We start from the raw sequence: 13,453 nt of genomic DNA on the forward strand, positions 1-13,453 counted from the left end.
TTGCAGAAGGATATAATGAAGGGCATGGTGTGGAACAGGTTGAAACCTGCATTTCTCAAATCTGTATTGTATAAACCAGGCATTAACTTTTGTATTTGCTAAGCTAATTTGTTTTAATATTAGTATTGAAAACATGTTTGGGTTGTTATTAACATAGGAATTAGGCAGTATTTTGGAGAGCCTCTTTTGAGGGAATAAATGTACAATCAGTCATTAAAAATGTAAAAGAAAATACAAATTATATTTTTCTAGCAATAAATAGATATCAAGCATGTTTTAAAATGGGTGATGTGGTTTGGCTGTGTCCCCACCCAAATCTCATCTTGAATTGTAGCTCCCATGATTCCCATGTGTTGTGGGATGGACCTGGTGGGAGATAATTGAATCATGGGGGCAATTTCCCCCATACTGTTCTCATGGTAGTGAATAAGTCTCACAAGATCTGATGGCTTTATAAGGGGAAATGCCTTTTTCATGGTTTTTCTCTCATTTTCTCTCATGTCTGACACCATGTAAGACATGCCTTTTGCCTTCCACCATGATTGTGAGTCCTCCCCAGTCACGTGGAACTGTAAGTCCATTAAACCTGTTTTTCTTTATAAATTAACCAGTCTTGAGTATGTCTTTATCATCAATGTGAGAACGAACTAATACAATGTGCAAATATTTAGGAAAATTTTACTCAATACAAAGAAATCCTGGCCTCAAAGCTGACATGATTTTTACATATACAATACCATGTACAAATAGTTTATAACTTAATCCACATTCTCTCCTTTCGTAAGCACATAAAAAGAATACAGGCATACCTGTGGTATGGGATGGAAAGACTACTTACTATTCCCAATTTTGAGTAAACCTAGCTTTCATTTGTGATTATAACCAAATGTTTTTCCTAGTAAAATTCTGACCATAATATTTCTAAAAATTAACACTTCATTCATTGATTCACTAACTCATTCATACAGCTAACATTTATTGAGCACCTACTAGGTTCTAAGAATATATTAGTGGAAAAAGCACAAAGATATATAGATCTGGATCACTGACCTCTCCTACTACTCAGAAGGGAATCTGACCCATTACGTAACAGCCAAGAATGGTGAGCTACTGAAACACTCTTTCACCTCTTGGTGTTATTTCAGAGGATAAAGATGAGGAAGGGGATGCTATGTACATGATTAGTGGACAGACAGGTGGCTGTTTTAAGAACCACCTCTAGACAAAATAATTTGCAATAGCTCTGATAAGAAAGATGTCAACACAAGTAGCTTTTGCATGCATTTTAAAAATTTTGGTATGGACTTTCCAGTGAAGGTTTTGTAAACTGATATCTCATCCATACCAAAGGATGGTACCATGCTTTTGCAGGTGGTACTCTAATGTTCAACTTTGTGAAGTAAAGTATGTGGTTTACTTGTGATGCAACTCCTGCATTTGTTGCCAATGGCAACGGTTGTTTTCTTCATTAGGTTTCATGTGGTTGGTCAGGTTATGTCATAAGAATTGCGTTGAGAAAAATTATGAGTTTGTTGAGTGCCAGTTCTCTGCAGTGAGAATGGTTGGGGGTAGGGGGAGCTGGCAGTGTTTCTTCTGGTAGGAGAATAGAAATGCAGACTCGTGGGCACTCTACACAAGCCTTTCCACATCAACTGGCCTCCCCTCTCCCCATCCCCGGCATCTATTTTCTAGCCTTTAGAAAATTGCATACATGTGTCTGGAAAGTTCCATCGATCAGTAGAAAACCTTGAACTGTAATCTCCCTCTTCTCTCAGGATGCGTCACTGAGAAAACCTTAAATCAACTATAATTTTCAACAGATTCTAAACAGGGATTTAGAAAGATAAGGTGGTTACTGAATTGAATTATAATAAATTCAGGCTGTAGTCCAATTGCTCCCAACTCTTCCCCTCCCTCTGTGGGCTAACAAGTGTTTCCAAAGCCATAGGGCATTAAGAATCCTGAAACAGCTCATTAACAGGGCTGCTCTACATCACATGAAGCATGTGGGTTCCAGGCAGCTGTAAAACCTCGGCTTCCTGAGGCTATCCGAGTGATGATGGAGCACTTGGAATTGGATCTTGACATTCTGCTCCCTGCCTGTGGCAGAAAATAACCTTTTTAACAGGGACTTTAGGCGAGGATAGTACTTTGGGCACAAAAAAGTCTCATTGCCATGACTATGAAAAGGTACATGAACATTTCCTCATGTTCAGACTGTGACTCACAACTGGCCTATTAACGGACAGAGGAAGCCTCAGGCGTTCTCTTGACACATCGTCCAACCAAGTGAAATGTGGGATTGGTGAGATGATTTTTCATAGCTTTGAATCAACTATCTTCCAAAAGGCAGATAAAACCAAGATAAAAGAGGTCATTGATGCCCTTTTTCAACATTTTTTCCCCACCTATCTGAAGATTTCGCCAGGAGAAATAGAGGGCTAGCCTACTATATTTCACAGGGAAATAAAAAAAGAGATAATAAAAACTTAGCATTTTTTCAAAAACATTGGACATGTTGACATGAATTGGTCTCATCGCACATAGATCTGAGTGTAAATTATGTGCTTTATTAATAAAATAATCTGTCACACTGACAAAGCAAAGTCTTATCTCTTGCCTCCAGCCTATAATCCATTTCCCATAATGTTATAACAAAAGTCTTTCTAAAACATGTCATTCCTCTACTTGAATAACCTTGATTTCTTCCTCTGTTTCATGGTAGATATCTGCACATTTCTTATGCTCCTTATACCAACGTTTTCACTACCAGATTCACAGCTCTGTAACTTCCTCTCAGGGGACCAGGGAGAATATTCTGGAGCTACAGAAATTTAGTTGCCGACATGCCATGTCCATTTAAACCTATTACCGCATCTTCCCCTTCACTTTCTTTCTGCTGAGTTCTTCATTTTATCTTAAGTGATTCAATGTCACTTGCTTTGGGAATACTTTCTTCACCTCTCAAACAGAAGGAATCACACCCTTTGTCATTTGTATTCACTACTCTATCACCCATACACATGGGTAGGTCTGTGACTTACCTTTTTGTCCCAGATGTCTTTATCATCTGTAATATACAGAAGGAAGGTGATAAATGACTTGCTGAAGGATAGACGGACAGATAAATGGATGGAATTAGATCACTGAACTATACCTAAAAGCTCTTATAATTCTGTAATTTATTTTTATGATTTATTTTTAATGAGGAGCTTTTGAAGTGATTACTAGAAAATATACCAATTAGCAGCCACAATTAATATTCAGTGACATTTAAAATTTCAAGTGAGATTTTAATTCACTCCTTGAATATGTATGTCTCTTATATAGGCATCTCACTACAACGTCCTTAGAAGTGGCACAGACTGAAATATAAAAGCTGGGTCTATCAAGCAACTAAAATCTGATTTGATGGTTAAAAAGTAAGAGATACATCTTAAAAATGCATATGTAAAGCCAAAAGCTGGGAATGATGCTAATATATTGAGTGACATATGAGCATAGAAAATTATCCACAGATGCTAACAGTAGGCTGAATTAAAAGTATAATAGGAACAAGGTAAAGCACAACATTTGCTTACAATAATAAGCTATGTATAAAACCCAACATTCTCAGCAATAGAAAAATGAAGAAAATGCATTCTATTATGGTATATCTCTATAAGGTAGACATCATGGAAGACTTTAAAATGATGGCTTTGATGAAGTTTAACATGTTTAATGATTTCATAAAAATGTTCATGGTACAGTGTCATTTCAAAGCAAAAAAGAGACAAGGTTTGAAAAGGTCTAGTTAAAGACTACTTGCAGGGGATTTAGTGACCTCTTTGGAGAGAGCTCCTTGTACTGAAGAAGGAGCTGGGCACATAGAGCTGAGCCCAATAACAAAACCTTGACTGTCTGAAGGAAGGAGACATTCTAAATGGAATATGGCAGCTGCACTTGAATGCTTTTCCAGGGATGAATCTCTGGATGTTGGGAGAAGCGGAGAGCTTTTAAGTAAAGAGATGTTGCATATAATTCCATACAGTATCAGGAAGAAAGGGAGAAATTTTAACATCCACTGGAGCAGCTACAAAGCCAAAGCATGGCCTTGTGATAGCTACTTGACTCCCTGGGTAACAATGAGACCTGATAAGCCTTGGGGAGTCCAGGGAGCTGCTGGTTCTGGTGGAAGAGCAGTGGTTCCAAGAAGGGGGACGTGTTCTTGTGAGACACATTTGGAACTCCCAGAAATAATGAGATAGATTGTGTAGAAGAATTGCTTCAGCAAATGTGGGAAAAAACTAATGAAATTTAAATTATTATAGTTAATGTAACGTCCCTTGTTGCATTAGGCTAGAAAGTCCTGGCAAATTTTAAAGATTCCCTTGCATAGCTATAGAATAGGAAAAATTAGAAAGTTCACTTATCAAAGCTTGTTATAGGTAGTGATATGGGCTTTACAAAAAGAAAATAAAGTAAAAAATACTCAATAATACAAAATCCAAAATAAACACAATGTAATCATAGACCTCTTTAACTTCAATAGTACAATACTGTTTCACAGCAAACAATCGTTCACTGTTACCTGAGCTTGGTTAGGATTTGTCTGAAGTAGACAGCTACGCGTTTTATAGGAACAGAGGTACTGATGAATTCAGAAATATTTCATGAGAGAAGCATCTCCTAAACTGGGAAGCCTCACCTAAGAAATATGTTCAGATGGGCATGACAGTTGTTTCAAGTGGTGAAGACCATTTCCAGGAAGAAAATTCACAAAAACCTTTTGTTCAGAATTAAGAAAAAAAAGTGTACAATACAGAGAAGCAGGCACACAGCTCAGTATAAAGGCTGGTTTCTAAAAGGCCAGAGCTGTCTCATGACAGATCAAGCTGCCTGGAAAGGCAGTATGTGTTATGTCATCTATGTTCCCAGGAAGAAGCTACCAGAGATGTGCTCAAGGCAAGTTCTGTGCCAGAGAAGTGATGAGCCTGTGTGACGTTTACATTCCTTCTAGTGCTAAGATTCAAGATCCTCAGATTTGTGTCTGGTGAAAAACAGTATTACTTGGAATGATTGTAATTTTCTTGGCTACATTGAAGTCATACAGTATATTTAATTAGTCATTAAATTCCCAGCTTTATACAGGTATGAATCTATTCCTGATGGGAGTGAAAACTATGCCTTGAATGCATATAAGTGGCATTTTAATCTAAGATAAAATAGAAATCCTTGATTTAGTTCCATTAGTTCTAGGTCTCTTAAGGTCTTCATATTTAACAGCTGGCATCTTTACTTGCTCCTTCAGGGTTCTGCAAAACAGGAGTTTGGGGTCAGCGTTCTTCTAGGAGTAGAGTCAGGTCCTGATTTGATTTCATCCAGAACCAAAGTTATGTTGCTCTGATCTTAGAGTACACAGAGCTATAGCACTGAAAATAATTTTGAGCCTCATAAGTTAATGTGATATTTCTTTCAGTGTGATCAATGGAAGTTAAAAAGCAGGAAGAGTTCTTTCTTTACTTTAATGCACTTGGTGGGAGTGTCATTGGAGAGAGTTTGGGGAGGGAGGAACTGACACCATTCCTGTCTACTTTATGCCAAACCTGTGACAGAGACACACAGAGCCTGGAGAGCTACTGGAGTATCTCTATCTGTAGACAAGGAAACAGGAGCTTACAGGGGACAGTAGTTTAGTGACATGTAGAGCCCAGGTTAAAACACAGCTCTGTCAAATCAAACCCTGTCTACTTTCAAACAACTGAACACAACAAAATAATTATATGAGTGTTTTTAAATGTTGTATTTCAGTTATTGAGAAAAGAAGCCACTCACGTTTATTTTGGAATTATTAAAGTAGCCCAGAATCAAGATTTAAGAGGAAATATTTAAGACCAAAGGCACCTTTTTTTCTTACCTTCAAAATATTTCGGGCTTCATGTGAAACTAAAGCCTTTAAAAAGTTGACCTCAAAGATTGAAAAAAAAAGCAGATAAGCGATTTCCCGGTAAAAAAAGATTGCTACAAAATCACTGTAGACTGTATGGAAATTTCAAAGGGCAGTGAAAATGTGCTCTGATGCCCAAAGTTAATAACAGGATGTGTGACTAAAGCTGTTGACCTACGACCAGCTAACTCACCTCAGAACCTACGGAGCTGCTGACGTTACTTCTCGTTTTCTTTCTCTTTCCCTTTCCTCTCTTTGTCCTTATTTTTGATTCCACCCTCTGCCTCCATTCTGCTTCCTCCTCTTCGATGCTTTCTGTCATCCCATCTTCCTTCTTTATTGTTTCTCTAATTGAGCCTAATATGAAATTCATTATGAAACTAACATGACCCTAATATGAAAATGTGTTATAGATCACGAAAAACTTCCTGTCTGCTACTATGTGTCCTGTTAAACCCAGGCTGCTGCAATCTGTTTCTTTCTCTGATAATGATTTTGCTTTCATTGTGCTCAGCGTGGGTTCTTCTGAGCTCACTCCACCCTCGCCCTGGGATGTGTGCCCATGTGGTGAGGACAGGGAGGTGGGAGTGCACTGTTAATTCTCTTCCTGAGAAAGAGAATGCACCTTGTCCCTGTCTGAGGAAGACTTCCGAGTACACAGACTCAGAGTCCTGACAGTACGTCCAGCATCACAGAAAAATCTGCCATGGCATTTTATTCCTAATTGTTCCTAATGTCAACAGAATAACATCCAAGAGAATTCACATAAATCTCTTGTTGAGAAATTTACTGTTAACAGGAGCTTAATACTTTGTAATGCATGTACAGCCTAAATATGTTGTCCTTGGATGGAGAACACATTACTTATTAAAAGCCAGGAGAACAAACACTCTACTTGATCTTAGCCAAAGGCTAAAAAGCTATGAATATAATGGTGGGAGTTCACGGTGCTGAGAGCAACACAAAGCCACTTTAGAGAACCTGCACCGTGAATTCTGGTTCTTCTCAGCTGATGGCATTGCGTGCTTTCTTTAACCTCATGATTCTGTGTTTTAGAATGAAGACATTGTGCTGCTAACCCTCATAAAAACAGGGTAAATGGCGGAGAGGCCAAGCACACCCTCAACCCATATCGACAGAATTATCCCTCAAACTCCCAGAGTTATTTGACATTATTAACATGGTCTGTAGTATTTATTTTATTTATTCTTTCAAAAATATTTCTAGAGTACCTTCTCAATTACAGTCAGTCACAGGACTGGACCCTATAAGGGTTAAAAATTAATACTGAAATATAAGCAGTATAAAATAAATTCCTGCTTCTAAAGTTACAGGGCTAGGAGGGAGCAGACAGCCCTGGGCTTAGAATCATGAGACTTGATTCAAGTGCTGCTTCTGCCACTCACTCTCTGAGTGACCTTAGGCAACTCACTTACACCTCTGACTCTCACTTTCTCTCCTCAGAAAACACAGATTATATCCAGCTCCCGGGATGTTATGAGACAAAATGAGAGAATGTGTGAGAAACTGCCCAGGGTACTCTGACTACACTAAAATAATGCACTGCAACTAAAGTATTTTCAAAGTCTAGTATAGGATACAATGTGTGGCTCCGAAACACAATAAATGAAAATAGAAGAGGGACCTTAATCAAGCAAATGGTGAGTTTACTAAAGCAGTGACAACAGAAGTCAATTCTATAGGCTCAGAGAAGAGATAAATCCGTAAGTAGTAAGGGTATAAAGGGCTTCCCTGGGGAGGAAACGTGGCACAGAAACGGAACTAAGATTAATTAAGGATGGGCAGTAGGCTGAGCTGGTAGGCATTATTCCCATTGTACTCATGTGGAAGCTAAGGCTTGGAAATGTTTCATAACAAGTCTGAGGCCACAGTCGAACCAATACGTGGCAACGCCTACCTTTAAAACCAGTTTACTTTTATTATTTTTTCATTTCAAATTCCAGGCACTTAAAATACTAGCAACCAACTTTGAGGTTCAAAGAAGCTCTCTGTGTGTGTGTGTGTGTGTGTGTGTGTGTGTGTGTGTGTGTGTGTGTTTGTGTGTGTGTATGTGTGTGTGTTTGTGTGTGTGTGTGTGTGTGTTTGTGTGTGTTTGTGTGTGTGTGTTTGTGTGTGTTTGTGTGTGTGTGTGTGTGTTTGTGTGTGTGTGCGCTTGTGTGTGTGTTTTGAGGAAGTGGGCATGGAGTGAAGGAGGAAAGTAAGAACACCACATGGAAAAAGCACTAACAAGGGTGGCCAACGCATCAATGCATGTGATGTATTTGGGGGATTATGGATGGAAAATCCAGCTGGCATAGAGATTTGTGCCGTGAAGGAGAAGAACGCAAGGTGGTAAAAGCATGCTGAGAATAAGTGAATATGCAAAGGAGTTTGGACATTTTCCACTACAAAATAAGCCCTCTTTGGAAATCTTCAAACAGAGGAGTGATCTAATCCAGGTGGTTTTAAGAAGATGGGTTTGGCATCATGTAAACTAATTGACTGGGGAAGAAACAGAACAAAAAGGCCCTTGATCTGCAGAGATATGGCTCTGCCTTAGGGTAGAAGAGACAGAAGGACAGGAACTGGTATGAAGCGAGATTTGAGAAAAGAGTGATTGATTGGAATTGGAATTGGAGCTGAAGGCGGCTGTGTTAAAAAATGACTGTAGGCTTCAAGCTTAGGTGGCAGAAAGAATGATCATGACATTCACAGAAGTGGGGAAGTCAGGAGGATGCTGATTTGCAGGGAAGAAGAGTCAGCTTACACTCACTGAGTTCAAGTGGCAAGACAGCCAAATGGAATGTCCGATAGGTAGGTAGGTAATCGGAGCAAGACTAGCAATCTGACTGCAGACTCAGGAGTCCCAGAGGAGCCCGAGTGAGTTCTGTGGAGGTGCATGATTTCCATGGAAGCAACACACTCAGAGGCAGAATGACTCAGGAACCACGCCCTGGGAGATGTCCAGCGTCCAGCTGTGAATATCACAAACTTTTGTCTATAGTGATGATGAAATATTGACTCCGGAATTTTGGATTTTGTGCCTTAAGGGAAGCTTGCAAATGGTGGCCAAGCACCTAAAGAGAGAACTAGTCATATGATTTGTTTATTTCATGCCTGCTGAATAATTTAGTTAATAAATGTCCTTATGTAAATCAGAATTTAATCTAAGATGCTTTTATTCTAATTAGGTGGTGACATTATAAGGAAGTAGTTAACTCCTCTCACCTCCAACTTCACTGGCAGTTACCAATGTCCAACCAAAACAACCAAAATGTGTTCATAATAATATTGGTTTAGGTCAGTTGCCAAAACAGTTGAACATGAACATCTAGCCTTTTAAAGGATGGAGATTCATTCATAATGGTTCAACCAAAAAGAAAAGAATGGTTTTAGAAATGTTTTCCAGGCACATTTAATGCAAAGGAAAGCTCTAGTCAAACAATTATCTGCTTGACTTGTTCATTTCATGTGGATGGGGATTAGACCTTCTGATCAACACCTGCCTATTCAACATTTATCTATATATGAAATGGCTTTTTTAATGTAAGGAATTTTTCCCCTTAGGGGCTCATAGATTAAGCCGTGGTGACAGAGAGCAATTTCATTTTTAAGTGTTACTACTTAGGTATAAATGGTGATCATCTGATTTAATCCCTATCCCAGTGGACCATCATGAAAATACAGCTCATATATACAGCTCCTATGGCGTGCAGGACGTTACCATGTGGTATTTGCCAATATGGGATATTGCACTCATGTGTATACACACACATGCACACACACAGATGCACATACAGACATGGACAGATACACAGACATACACACAGAGGCGCGCACACACACACACACACACACACACACAGACACACAGACAACTCTAGCTATCTCTGAGGTAATTCAACAAGCCCTGCAGTTGGCTTCATCTTTATATTCAGAACTTGTTTTTTATCTTTCCTTTGAAGAGTAATCCTATCTGAGACAGAAAGAAGATGAGTCACACTGAGGCAAAACTTTGTAGGTAGAAATGTGCATAAATGCGCTTCTCTAAGATGCTCATGAAGAAAAGACAAAAGAACAGCCATGTCGCTGAGATGCCATCTGTGAGGCTGGCACAGTGAGGCACGACATCCCTGGTGCTTCCCGGCAGCCTGCGAGGGCTGCCTCCCTCCTTCCCTCCCTCCCTCCTGCTTGCAGGGCCACTTTCAGAGCCTTCCCTCAGGGCTTATGTTCCACTGACCTATAAATGTTCACTGTAATTATACCAATTGTCACCTCCTGCATTGTCTACCATTCTTCTTGCCCTTCTCTATTTTTAAACATTTTGTCTTCAAAATAGCATGCTTTACAGTAAAAATCTCAAGTGAAAATGTAATAAAACAAACAAAACATAGTTCATTAAGGCATTCAAAACAACTCTTTGTGACAACAGTTTAAAAAACAGTGAATTAATGATGAATTGTGCAAAAAAGTGTTAAAGATGCCATCTCTGATCCTTCATATAACACTTTTTTTCAGCTGGAAAAATCCAAGAGTGAATGAAAGAGCTTGTGGATAGGCCCAGACAGTGGGTAGCATGGCTCTTCTCCAGCCTGGGACACAGCTCATCACTCAGGGTGGATCCTGGAGAGAAGCTACCTGAGTTCAGCCTTTGCCCATATCCCAGTACTCACTGTGTGCACTCAGAGGAGCTTCTGTGTATCTGGGAGACCCTGTTTCCTCATCTGCAATACCAGGACTCATATCCTAGCAGGGGCTCTGAAAACTAGATCAGCTAACGTAAGGCTTGGCCATGTATTTTCTCAAGAATCATTGCTGTGAAAGAGCCAGTGAAGTCACAGAGGGTAAAGTCAGTGGTCAACCTTCCTCATTAATGAATATTGATTAAGCATTCACCATTTAATAGTCAGCTCCTTCTAAGTCTAGTCGTTTTTAGTTTCTCCCGACACCTGTCATGTAAGAGGCTCTATATGTGAGGATAGACTTAGGGGGCAGTTGGTTCCTCTTTTTGGACATAGAACAGGAAGAATAAAGAGATCTCAGAAGGAAAAGGAAAGTGGGAGGAGGCTGGGTCTGTGGGTTCCCCAGTGGATCATGCTGAAAGAAGACCTGGCAGACACTTAACCTCTGTGGCAAATGCATGAAAGTAGAAAGATGAAGCCAACTTTGCAAAAATTTTATGAAATTACTTCAGTGAGAAAATCTATTAAATAAATTACAGCCATTCTATAAAAATAGAATTCTATGTTACTTACAAAATATTACAGTAGAAATCAGTCAATCCAATCCCCTATTGGGCAGAAGGGAAACTTGCCTCGGGCCACACTGTCGGCTGGGGTCCTTGGCACGGTACTAGGTCTCCACCTCCATGCACTACCCCGGTTCAGAGTTGGTGCTATGGGTTGAATTGTGTCCCTGCAAAAATAGGCTGAAGTTCCAACCCCAGTACCTCAGAAAGGGACTTTGCTTGGAAATAGGGTCTTTAGAGAGGTAGTCGAGTTAAAATAAGGTCATTAGAGTGGGCCTTATCCGATGTGAGGGGTATTCTTATAAAATGGGGAAATGCAGACACACGCATATGCAGGAGGAAGGCACTATGAAGAAACGAAGAGAGAAGACGGCTATCCAAGGAGAAAGGCCTGGAACAAATCCTTCCCTCACGGTTCTCAGAAGGAAACAACCTTGACAAAACATTACTTTTGGATTTCTGGCCTCCAGAACTGTGAGACAATGCATTTGGCTGTTGTAAGCCACCTAGGTTGTGATACTTCCTTACAGCAGCCTTAGGAAATGAATACAGCTGGGGACTAGGCTTTTAGTCAAAAAATCAGGGAGGAAGTCTGGTGTCTTGGGAGAAATTTCTAGATTATAGGAGTCACTGAATATCGTAACTTTGAAAAATCCATTTCGAATCTCACCAGAAACACAAAAGCCTGTAGAAATCCAATTATACAAATTGATAGTCTAGAAAAGGAAAAAAAAATGAAATTACTCCTCATGCACATTTAAGCAGAGTTTAGGACTGGAAAATAAACAAGGCTCTGGTAATTGGGGAGTGCAGTGCTAACAACACTGTTGCAGGTATGTGGCTGTGTGGGTTTGAGCCTTGGCTCTGCCTTTTACCAACTCCGTGACATTCAGTCACTGCCCTCACTGGTCTTCAGCTTTCTCCAAGAAGAGTGTCGTGTGTCCTCTTAGAGGCCATGCCCTGAGGTGCTCAGCACAGGGTTTCACACACAGTGACTATTAACTGGATTTTAGCTCCTATTATAATTACTAATAGCAGATAATTGCCTTATTAAAAAATTTAAAGGCAAGCCCCCAAAAGTTAAGAACACATGTATTTGTTTGCTTTTTCATCTTCTTAGATGACACTTATTTTAAGTTTTATTTGTATGTAATTCATTCCATCTCTCTTATTCAGGAGTATATCTTTCATTTGAAAACAGCATAATACTTAGATGCCAAATGTGATCATCAAATGCAAGAATATGGATATCCCACTAAGCTATCTAGTTATGCTCAAACCCAAACAAGTAGAAAGCCCTTATGTACAAAGTGATTCTTTTCATGAACTTGGAAATTTTTCAAAATCAGGTTGCTGAGTTCTGATTTGGACCAGCCTGTCGCAATACCAAACCACCTTTGAATAAACTTATCCTCTCAGCTTTTATTGTTCAGAATTGATTTCGAGGATAGAAATTCAATTTCCTTGTCATATATATACCTGAGCTGTTGCATCAATTTGTCAGACCAAACCTAAAATGCAGCACTTCGCAGATGGAGGAGAGACATTCTCTCTAAAAACAAAAAAGTCAACCAAGTCAGAAGTTGTGAAGCTGCTGAAAAAAGCAAAAATAAACACTCTTAAGCAGGAAAATAGAAGATCCTGTTGCTTGTGGGAAATAGATCTTCTAGAAGTTAGATCAGCTGGAAATATTGTCATGGACATGCCAAAAGGCAAGTGAAGGAAATGTACTGAATATTGTTGGCTTTGCACTAAGAGAATCGCAGGAAGCAGTTCACAAGAGTGCCACCACACACATGGAAGGACCAGCTTTTAGATGCTTTGGGCAAATAAAAATGTTCTGTAGATTTATTTTGTTGTGCTGGAGCCATTAAGCGCTCCTTGCTACATGAAATGGTATATAGCCCTTCAAATGGGGCATTTAGCAATATAAAATATATTTACCCTGTCTGTTCTTGAGGATCACCCTTTAACTGTAGAGAATATGTCTTCTAAGGCACCAGAGACATCCAGAGATAGAGGGCTGCTGATATTAACAACACATAAACTTTGGGTGAAGGCATAGGGGAAGCCAGCCCTCACTAGCACTCCACTATGCAGGCACCCCGATCTCACACTGCCAGCCTCCACAACCGTGAGAAAATAAACATCTGTTGTTTAAGCATACCCTCTCTTCATAGGGATTATTGGAGCCTAGAAGAGTGCATGGACACTTTTCATTATTATTATTATTATTATTATTATTATTATTAACTAGATTATCACCCCAACAGAATAGG

General features: G+C 39.5%; 1 protein-coding gene and 1 pseudogene across 3 annotated transcripts in view; both read right to left on the reverse strand.

Moving 5' to 3' along the window:
- PDE4D (phosphodiesterase 4D) overlaps window positions 1–13,453 on the reverse strand; it is a 1,542,529-nt gene that overhangs the window by 813,349 nt on the left and 715,727 nt on the right. The gene's annotated exons all lie outside the window — the stretch shown is intronic.
- Window positions 6,672–6,850, reverse strand: LOC112133674 (U2 spliceosomal RNA; annotated as a pseudogene).

The sequence above is a fragment of the Pongo abelii genome, chromosome 4 (genome assembly GCF_028885655.2).
Source record: "Pongo abelii isolate AG06213 chromosome 4, NHGRI_mPonAbe1-v2.0_pri, whole genome shotgun sequence".
Taxonomy (NCBI): Eukaryota; Metazoa; Chordata; class Mammalia; order Primates; family Hominidae; genus Pongo; species Pongo abelii.